This window comes from Rattus norvegicus, chromosome 16, assembly GCF_021556685.1.
Source record: "Rattus norvegicus strain SHRSP/BbbUtx chromosome 16, alternate assembly SHRSP_T2T, whole genome shotgun sequence".
Lineage (NCBI taxonomy): Eukaryota > Metazoa > Chordata > Mammalia > Rodentia > Muridae > Rattus > Rattus norvegicus.
In genome coordinates, this window is record NC_141549.1 from 28,367,663 (window position 1) to 28,378,223 (window position 10,561).

At 44.7% G+C, this 10,561-nt stretch overlaps 1 pseudogene; it reads right to left on the reverse strand.

Annotated features, from left to right (window-relative positions):
- Nucleotides 1-8,011: 8,011 nt before the first annotated feature.
- Golga4-ps1 (golgin A4, pseudogene 1) lies at nt 8,012-9,404 on the reverse strand (annotated as a pseudogene).
- Between the last annotated feature and the right edge of the window lie 1,157 nt (nt 9,405-10,561).

Here is a 10,561-nt window from a genome sequence, read left to right on the forward strand (position 1 = left end):
CAAACTGATCTAGATAATTCCTAATTAAGACTCTCTTCTTTTTTTTAAACAGATTTATTTATTTATTCTATATAAGTACACTGTAGCTGTCTTCAGACACACCAGAAGAGGGCATCGGATCCCATTACAGATGGTTGTGAGCCACCATGTGGTTACTGGGAATTGAACTCAGGACCTCTGGAAGAGCAGTCAGTGCTCTTAACCATTGAGCCATTTCTCCAGCCCAAGACTCTCTTCTGAAATGAGTTTTATGTTGTCAGTTAAAACTAACTATCTTGCTTCCAAATGGTGTGAAGCTGGAAATCTGGATTGTCTGTCTGTAGTTCTTCTAGACCATCAGGTCCTTCAGATGGACTGGTTTAAGGTAAATCTGTTTTTGAGGCTTGGTGGAATTTTGTTCAAGGCTAGTTGGCTTTGTCTTAGACTCTATGTCACATCAGAGCCCAGGGTTTTTGAATCAGTGACCCTATTAGAGGCTAAAAATGACCTCCCAGGCTGGAGAGATGGCTCAGCAGTTAAGAGCACAGACAGTTCTGTCACTGGGGCCTGGGTTCCCAACACCCACATGGTGCTTCACAACCATCTGTAACTCCAGGTCCAGGGCATCTTACAGCCTCCACAGGCAGCAGGCATGGATTTGGTGATGTGCATATACGCACACAGGCAAAACACTCTTATTCATAAAAAATAAATAAATAAATAAATAAATATTTTTTTTAGAAATGGCTTCCAATACATAAGTTCATAGGAGTTTAGTTGTAGCTCAGATTTTAGGTAACCATTCCTACTCTTAATAATGGTAATGGTTATGAAGAGTTAGTTGGAAGAGTTAGTTGAGGTCTTTTTAGAGCTAATTCAACCCATCTACTTTCCCTGAGTGTCCCCGCCAGCGGGGACCCAGTTATTCAGGGTCCCAAAGGGGTGCTACCCTTGGGCCTAAATGGGGGGCGAGAGAAGGAGACCAAACAAGATTCTGTTGTCAAGGTCTCGTTTATTGGGATGAACGTTACAGCTTTTAAGGCTTTCAGGTAGGGGGAGTGACCTTTGTGAAACATGAAGGAGGGGGAGATGAGGGTATAGGCAGTGATAGCTGGAGGCAAAGAAGTCAGGCGATGAGGTCAGGTGGTGGAGACACTGGGTGTTGACTGAGGAGATAACTGGTATCTGCTCGAGCTGAGGCGTCCCTGGAATGTTATCTTCCTGTGCCGTAAATTTATGGGAGAGGCTTTCATTCAACAATCTTAAGACTTATGGCAGTCATCTTAGGGGTGAATATCTGTGGCCAAACAGCCCAGAGTCACCTAGTCACTTTGAGCCATGCAGTTCAAAAAGCGGCTAGGCCCAAATCCAATATGGCTCTGTACACCTGAGGATATCGGTCTTCCAGACTGAGCATAAATGGTCGTCAGTGTAGCACCAGAAAGACCATGGCATCAGGATAGTAATTTGCCTCTATATCAATGGGTTTAGATGGACGTCCAGATGATGCTCTCCTATTACTCTGTTTAAATCTCACCATGACACAGTCTCCTCCTCCTCCTCCTCCCCTTCCTCCTCCTCCTCTTCATCCATTTACAATAAAACAATTTGTATTAGTAAACCACATGAGATTGGAGTTATTTGAGGGCTGATCTCAAAGATGAGGCCTGTTGAGACATATCTGTGGTTTCTATACACAAATGGTACAGGAGGTTCCTTGAGAAGCAGTAGGTAGTTTTGCCTTAAGGATCCTAATCCCGTTTGTTCATCCTGAAATCTGGTGAGTCTTTCTCCTGGCATCCACTGATATTGTTTTATGCACCCCCGCACCCCTCCCCCCCAAAAAACCCCCAACAAAACCAAACCTGTCCGAACTTAAGTGTGGTCTTCTAGAGTTTGACCTAAACATAGGCTGTTAGCGTTTTACCCTAATGGTGCAATGGTTGGCCCAACTCAGAGACACTAGGCTATTTCTGGACAACTCTCAGATGTTTAGAGAAACAAGTCACTAGCACTGAATTATCTCCTAACGCATGTCAGACTCCAAGGTCAATGACCCGATTCTTACCTTTATAAGGAAAAAAGGGGGCTCCAAAGCTGCTCTGTAACAGAGTAATCTTTTATCTGGGTTAAGACTCAGTGTTGTGATTCCAGATCTACAGGTGCTTGATTTTCCCCATTCAAGTCTAGCATGAGCTTTACAGTGACGCTTGACTGAAGATCTAGCTGCTGCAAAGGAAGCTTCTTTCTCCCAAGAATGCTCTTGAGACACTGCTTATTTTGAAGGGAGAGAGGTGTTCCCCAAGGCCTTTCTTCTTCCTGAAAATGCACAAGTAGTGCTATAGGTGTTGTGGTTTGCTCTGGAGTTATCTGTATTTTGATGCTAATTCCATTGCCCCGAGGACAGCGAGGACAGCGAGGACAGCGAGGACAGCGACCAAGTCACTTACTCAGGAATCAGGTGATTTCACCAGAAACTTCTCCCCATTGAATTTGTAAAATACAGGTGAGGGGCAGGTACAGGATAGAAGGAGGCCTGTCATTGGAGGAGAAGGAAGGATGGGTGGGAGAGAAGTTTAAAGGAAGAGGAGGAGACTGGGACAGAAAGAAGAGACAGGGGTGGAGGGGGAGGAGAAGCAGTGGTAGGGCAATGGAGGCTGACGGAAAGATCTCGCTGTGTGTATTCACAGGTTGTTATCAATGTTCTTAAGGGATGGATGGCACCAGGTTTCTTTGTATGTTTAAGTGGGCAATTACATCTTATCAATTGGATCTAAGATTATTGTGTTGTGTGCTCTTTTATGTGAGGGTTTGAGTGTAGGAAAGTGTGCTGGAGACACCAGGCCACCACTGTGAAGTTGGGATGTGTTTCCACGAAGATATCTAGCAGATATCTTGGGGCACTGCGGTGTGACCCAGTGAGGTAAAAGACAACAATACTTTTTTTTTTTATATTTTTACAACAACGTATAGGTAGTGTACTTTTAGCTAGGTAATTGAGTCTTGTTGGGTGACCTCTAATATCCTCTATCTACCCCAAGTCATAGAACCTGCATACACAGTTTTCTGGGCAGACTTTCTATAATTAAGATATAATCTGCATTTGAAATAGAACACCTTCACTGACTTGAAGTTTTCAGAGTGACTTAATCACATCATTGTCTTACCTTAGGTCCTGACAGAAGGATTTAGATTATTCTGTTGGAGTAATCTTTCTGTACACTGTGTGAAGGTATATCTCTGTCCTTCCTCACCTGCCTAAGGCATTTTCTGATGGGCTTTAATAAAGAGCTGGTGGCCTACAGCTAGGCAGGATAGGGAAGGTGGAACTTCCAGGCAGAGAGAGGAACTTTGGGAAGAATCAGGTGGGTGGGGCATGTACTAACCTGACAGGGAGGAAATTGGAGGTAACGGGTCACATGGCAGGGATATAGGAGTATAGATGGGTTTAATTAAGTTATATGAGCTAGTTGGAAAATAGCCTAAGCTAAGCTTAGGCTAAGGCCTGAGCTATAATAAGTAATAATTGTCTATCTCATTATTGGGGGCAGACTGGTGCTAGACTGTTGACTAATAGAAGCCTGGGAATCCATCCATTCAAATGCAAACAGCTACTGAGCGTGTGTACTATGAGCATGAAAGAGGAAGCATCTTTGGGTCACAAACTGCAAACCGCTTGCTTTGGCCACTATAGTGCATACTCAGTTGACGAACTACTCTCAGTGTGACTTCCTTATACAGTGAATAATAATACTGGAAGGAGCCTGGCAAGTGTTCTTAATAAGAAATCCTGTATCTCTCGTGGGCTTTAGTTCTAGTCTAGATTCAGTTTCCATTGGGTTCTGGTGATGGCAGGGAGACTGTCCCAGCTTTAGCTGGATTTGTATTGGCTTTATTTGATTATCTCTGCTCCCTAGGTGCTGGCTTTTGAACGGCCTTAACTACTGAGCCTGCATTTTTGTTCTACGTCCGTTTTCATACTCATTGCTATATTCTAATTGCTAATTCCATTGGTTGATTTGGAGAAGGTACCAGAATAAGAGACCCTGGAGTAATGCATCACCTAGGGCCCCCCATTCCAGTATAGAGGATTTTAATGAGGGCGCACTAGAGTGCACTCAGCAGGTTCAGTCAGGCTAGACAGCACAAGGCCTGCTTGTGATTGATCCTGGCTCACTTTGAAACTGCGGGCAATCATGTTTCCAACATCTCCTTTGCTTATCAGTATAACACTGCATATCAATGGTATCTTGGGCGGTAAGCACCTTGGGAGTGTGGGGTGGGGTGTAGGGGTGAGGAGGGGGAAGTGGGGGTGACAGGAAGACTCTTCCTACTCCAATATCCTTCCTGTTTGCAAAGGAGGCAGCTTCTTTGTTTCTGTAGAACTATGCCTGGATGTGGTATGTTTTTTTTTCCCAGCAATCACCAGCCTGATTCTTGTCTCTTTGTCTCTCCTCTTCAGCCGCGCTACGCCATTGACAAAGAAGGGCAGCACCATGAATTGACTAGTAGGTGCCTGTGGGCCAAGAGGTTTACAGACATCAGGAGCCAACTAGAGGATAAAGTGAATATTCACAACTTGACCTTTCGGAACACTGGGGTTTCCGTTTGCATACATTTAAAAGGGTCTCACTCAGCCAGTTTAAAACAGGGATGGGCTTTCCAGTTTGTTCATACTTCTCTTTCCTTCTACAAAACATCAAAACGCTTTAATAGCAGTTCTCTCACGTCTTGCTTGATAATGCCCATGAGTAACCATGGTTGGTACTGTAAAGCGCCCCCTGGCGGAAGGCTGCTTTTACTGCAAGCAGTTTGTAAAACTTGGAGCTTTTCATCTGCCATAAGCGAGAAAGGGTGGAACATCCTTCCATCCACCAAATATGATTACGGTTTATTGAAATCCCTACAAGAATCATCCAGGATCCTCGAGAAGAGTTCCAAACGATTCTTACGAAGCTTTAATCTCTCATTGCGAAGAGGACGTAAATCCTGCCTTTCTAAATCTGTCTATCCAATTGCTGCCACCTGCTGGACAGAACAGTGAAGGAAGGAGGCTGGTCGCAGGACTGGTGATAAGGCGGGGCTCATGTTGGGTCTCTGTCCCTCAGGGTGGTCACCTTTTCTCTTGGGTTCCCATTGTTTGCTACAGCGAGGGAGACCTTTGCCCACGCAGAGTGTAAGGTTGGATATTTTTTGGTTGTAAATTCTTGATATAGTTGGGGCTTTTCTCTTAAAAGCCATGAAGATCAGGGCATAGGGTATTCTGACCACTTTCTTGTCCTTCGACAAAACGCATCTGGCTGGAAGGTGTCATTGAAATTTAAACTTCCACCTACTGGCCAGACCTTATGGAAAAAAAGTAAATCAACATTCTTCCTTTTAGGGTTTTCATCCATAGGTCTGTCTTTCTTGTATTTGAGAAACCAGCCAAGCGACATGTGATAGAGACTGACTGAAGATGTTTTGTTTCTTGGAAAAGAGGACAAGGAGGCAATGGTGTGGTGCCCTGAGAATCTGATTGGTTCACTGCCTTGTTCGGAACGCTCACAGAACCCTCCTGGTTTGTGGAATCTCCAAGAGTGTCTAGGATGAAATCTCTCTGTTTTATTACTTACAGCCTCTCTAAAACTCGAGTTCTCTGAAGCCCACTTGAGACTGGTGGCTATGTTATTGAAAACTTGTTTGTCTGTCTGTCTGTTTCTCCCACCCCATGTGTGTATGTATATGTATATGTGTATATGTGTTTATGTGTGAGTGTGTATGTGTGTATGTATGTATGTATGTATGTATGTATATATGTATTTATGTATGTGTATATGAATGTATGTATGTGTGGCATATTTGTGTGTGAATATGTGTGTGTGTGTTGTTTTGAGGATTTTGTGGTCTTGATTTTCATAAGCCTTGACTTTTCCCCATGTAGAAGAAAGTCAGAAGAACAAGAAAGACCAAAGAAAGAAAACTAGTTACCAGAGCACACATTGGGGTCCTCTTGCCAGCCACTTATCCTATTATACCCAGGGCGTGATGAGCCTTGGCACATTGGCTTCCTTCTTGTCATGGTCAAGCACATGGGGAGGATCCAAATCTCCAGACCACAACCCAGGAGCAAGTATGATGCCAGGTGAGAGCACCAATGACATCAATGTCCTGCAGTCTCTCGTACCTCTGCATCCTGGGTCCTATCCTGCATCAGGCTGAGAGTTTAATTCTGACCTGTGTTGCACAGAGGGCCAAAGAGAAAAGGGCAGGAATGAGCGGCTGTGTGCAAACCTGTGTGTGCTCTCCCGGCTCTCTATTTGCTTCTTCTTCACAGAAGGGAAGGCTGGGCAAGAGCCTCAACCTGGGACAGGAGGGGCGAGAAATCCAGCACCGGGTACCACATTTTCCCCCACTATGATGGAGTGGGGGTTTCTCCCCAAATGGCATGGTACGGCCCTTTGGGAAGGAAGTGCGGTAGGCCACACCCCTCTGAGTGCTCTATCAGTGGCATCCTGCTTTGTCCCAGACACAGGACACTGATATGTATGATACATGATGTGATGTGAGAGCCTGGAGGGTGACTACTGATTCCCATCCTTTCTTGGGCCAGGGACAAGGAAACAAGTGTGTACCTGGCATATCTCAGGTATTGCCTGTATCAACTTATCTGGAGGAAGCCTGGGAAGGGAATTAAGGGGAAAATGAAACCCCGTCTTTCTTCCAGGGAGGCTGGGAAGAGTATGGAGCTAAGGCAGTGGCCCAAACCAAACAATAAACAACAGAAGTGTGTGTGTGTGTGTGTGTGTGTGTGTGTGTGTGTGTGTGTTATAAGTACATATTAACCCTGAAGATGATGTTGCCAAAGGGTTGCCATGGATCTGGACCAAGTACATTGATGGACTTTCTAGTTGGGGCACAGTGTTTTGCTTGAAATGGATATCCTTGGAGAAACTAATATTCCTTTCTTGTGTCCCATGTCCATTTTATGTCACAGGAGTCTCCAGTTGGTGGATACCCTCAGGACTTTTAAATGCTGGCTGGCCCTGTGGTCGTGGGGTATGGTATTTGTGGGTTCTGTCTCTGGAGAAGAGGATTGGAGGAGTTAAAACAAAGGCAGGAGCAGGAGAGAAGGAACTCCCTGGGGTTATGGGGAAAGAGTACATGTTCTTGGGAGGAGTTAATTTAGACATTGAGTTTCCTGGTTGAGTCACCAAGAATTCTCATGAGGGGTGGGGTGGGGTGAGGTGAGAGACCAGATCAACTCCATCCTGGGTTCAGGCTCCATCATAGAGAACTTGGGTTAACCACCAAGCCCTCACCTAGCACTGGTCTCCAGGTCACTCCCTAACAGCCACCAAACAGGTGGAAAGCAGTAGTCACACCTGTACCTAAAGATATTTACTTATGACAGTTTATGGTTTGGCTCCCAGCACCAGCCAATCATTTTAGAGGGCAGCTAATTCCATAGTAGCTCCCCAATCAGATGTGTGCCAGGGTAGAGACCCCTTGCTTGTTTGCTTGCCCCTCTAAATGCTTGAAACTGAGCTCAGGGCGTCACCCTCCTATCCTGCTGTGCCAGTGACAGAGGTGTGCCCAAGCTTGAGCTTGAAGACTCTAGTGAGATTGCATCAAAATCAGCTCCTTGGTGGTCTTTTGGGTTCTCAAAATAGGCACAGCAAGGTGAGGGGGAATGAAATTTCCTTCTTAGGCATAAATTTCTCTCAGAATTTTAGGCAGTCTAGCTCAATGTAAGAAGGGCATACTTCAGCTACTAAAAGTTAGCCATTTGGAGCATTTTGAGATTTGTTACCAGGTTCACAGGAGGGACAAGCTCTAGTCAGAGACAGTAAGACCAACTAAAACCAGAGACAACCAGATGGCGAGAGGCAAGCACGAGAACATCAGCAACAGAAACCAAGGCTGCTTGAGATCATCAGAACCCAGTTCTCCCACCACAGCAAGTCCTTCATATCCCAGCACACTGGAAAGCAAGATCTGGATTTACAATCGCATCTCATGATGATGATAGAGGACTTAAGGAGGACATAAATCACTCCTGCATCAGCTGCTTCAGTGTGGAGTTGTGCTTCAACTCAATGTCCTCTTGCTCCTGTCTGGGCTTTTCCTCAGCTTCCTGCTCACATTCTCTCGTCAGGATGTCCAGCTCCTGCTGACGCTCCTTGTCAGAGCTTGAAGATCTTTCTGCAGCCTTGCCACATCTTTGCTCAGCTTCTGTTTTTCCCACCCTGATCCTGCTAACTTTGGCTCCAGTGACCTGGAGTCCATCCATGGTAGTCCCCGATTTCAATGGGATCACATGTGATTTGGAATTTTCCTCAGGGCTGTCTTCCAAAATTTCCACAGATTTATTTTTCCCATCCGTTTCTTGCTGTGGAGATTGTGATTTTTTTTTCATATTCTAAGGTCAACTTTCCCATTTCAAGTCTCAGGGCGCCCCTCTCTGTTATTAAGTCTGACTCCAGCTCTCTCACCCTTCGCTCCAGGGTCTGGCGGGTCAGCTCCTTTTCCTGGAGGGTTTTCTGAACACTGTCAACCACACTTGCCCAATTCTGCTTTACTCCTGTGCTGTTTTTATGAGTTTCTTCTCCCACGGGCTGGGGCAGAATTAAAGAACACTTCACATTCTTCTTGAAGACATCCTATCAAAACTTGATCTTCGAGCTGCTTGGCTCCAGGGCGATCTAACTTTAGAGAGCTCCCTGTGCTGAACCTCAGATTGAGATGGCGTCGCCTGACCTTCGCCCTGCTCCCGCCAGCACGACAGCTTCTCGGTTTCAATTACCCTTCTTTGCAGCATGTAGCTTCTTTCCATGCCTTCTGTGTGCAGTCTTGGGAATCTGCTGCCTCTTGCTCGGGAGACGCTGCCACATTTCCCATGGATCTAGACACAACTGGCATTTCAGGTTGTGGAGAACTTTCTAGGTTTTTAAGTTTTCCTTCTAGAATGTAAATTTGCTTTTCTCTTTCTTGTAATTTTGCACACAGCTCATTCAACTGGCTTTCTGTGTCCTTCGCATACTGCTGTGTTTTCTCTTCCAGCTGAGACAAGAGCTGCTCCCGGATGGCGGCGATCTTCTGTTCCGCCTTCCTCTTCAGCTCCACTTCTGCAGCTCTTCTAACTCAAGTTTGTCTTCTAAAGCTTTCGGCTCCCCATCTCTGCTTTCCACACTTGAGCTCACATGTTCTACTTCCTTCTTCACAACTCCAAGCTCAGCTTGCAGCGAGGACACGTGCTCTCACAGTCCCAGGACGATCTCCTCAACCTCCCTAAGAGAAGATGCATGGCTGGTGTCCTAATCTTGCCCATGCGTGGCTTCGAACCTCATCTTGAAGAAAGAGGGAGACTGAGGCTGCGCAGCAGCTGTCGAGGAAGCTGCCCACGTGTGGTGTTTCTGGAGAATGGCGCTGTCATCACGGGTCATTCCTGTAGCTTTAAGACAGATGTTACCCTGGCCACAGATAACGTTGCTTTTGAAACAGACATTCTTGGTGGAGAAGAGGTGATAGTTTTGTTCTTTTTTATTCAGTTTCTTTTTCCCCCTGGGAAGTTTTCTGTGGTTTAAAGGCTGTTCTGATTGGGCCCCACCCGGCTTGACTGTTCAGTGTCTCTTTCTTGGACTCTTCTCCCTCTCTTTAAAGAACTGTCCATCTTCCTTATTTAATTTAGGGAGGCTTCTTAAAGACTTGTGCAATACATTTTGAGGTGAAACTTACTGAGTTTTTTTCTGATAAATTAGAAATTTTTATTGACTGTTCCACAGATTGATTTGTTGAATATTTGCTAAAGCCTAATTCTTTAAGCTATGATAAGTCTTAGATGGATGTACCATAAGTTTATCTAAATTTTGTACTTATATTACGTTTCAGAGGAAAAAATACCACAGTAAATAGGACATAACCCTATTGTCTGCAGCTCTGTGACTGTTGGCCATGTCATCTCAGAGGATCAGATAAAGATATATATGTATATACACACGTACACATGGAAGCTGGAAAATGCTCTACTCAATGATAACTGGGTCAAGAAAGAAACAAAGAAAGAAATTAAAGAGTCTTTAAAATTTAATGAAAATGAAGGAACAACATACCCGAACTTATGCTACACAATGAAAACAGTGCTCAGAAGTCAGGTCACTCATAGCTCTGAGTGCCTCCAAAAAGAAACTGAAGAGAGCACAGCTTGACAGCACATCTGAAAGCTCTAGAACAAGAAGAAGCAAATATACCCAAGAGAAGTAGATGGCAGGATACAATCAAACTCAGAGCTGAAATCAACCAAGTAGAAACAAAAGAACTATACAAAATATCAACCAAACCAGAAAATATACAAGATAGATAAATCCTTAGCCAGACTAACCAGAGGACGAAGAGGTAGTATCCAAATTAACAAAATCAGAAATGAAAAGGGAGACATAACAACCAAATCTGAGGAAATTTAAAAAACTACCAGATCCGACTACAAAAGCCTATACTCAACAAAACTGGAAAATCAGGAGGAAATGGACAATTTTCTAGACAGATATCAGGAACCAAAGTTAAGTCAGGATCAGATAAACATCTAAACAGTCTCATAACCCCT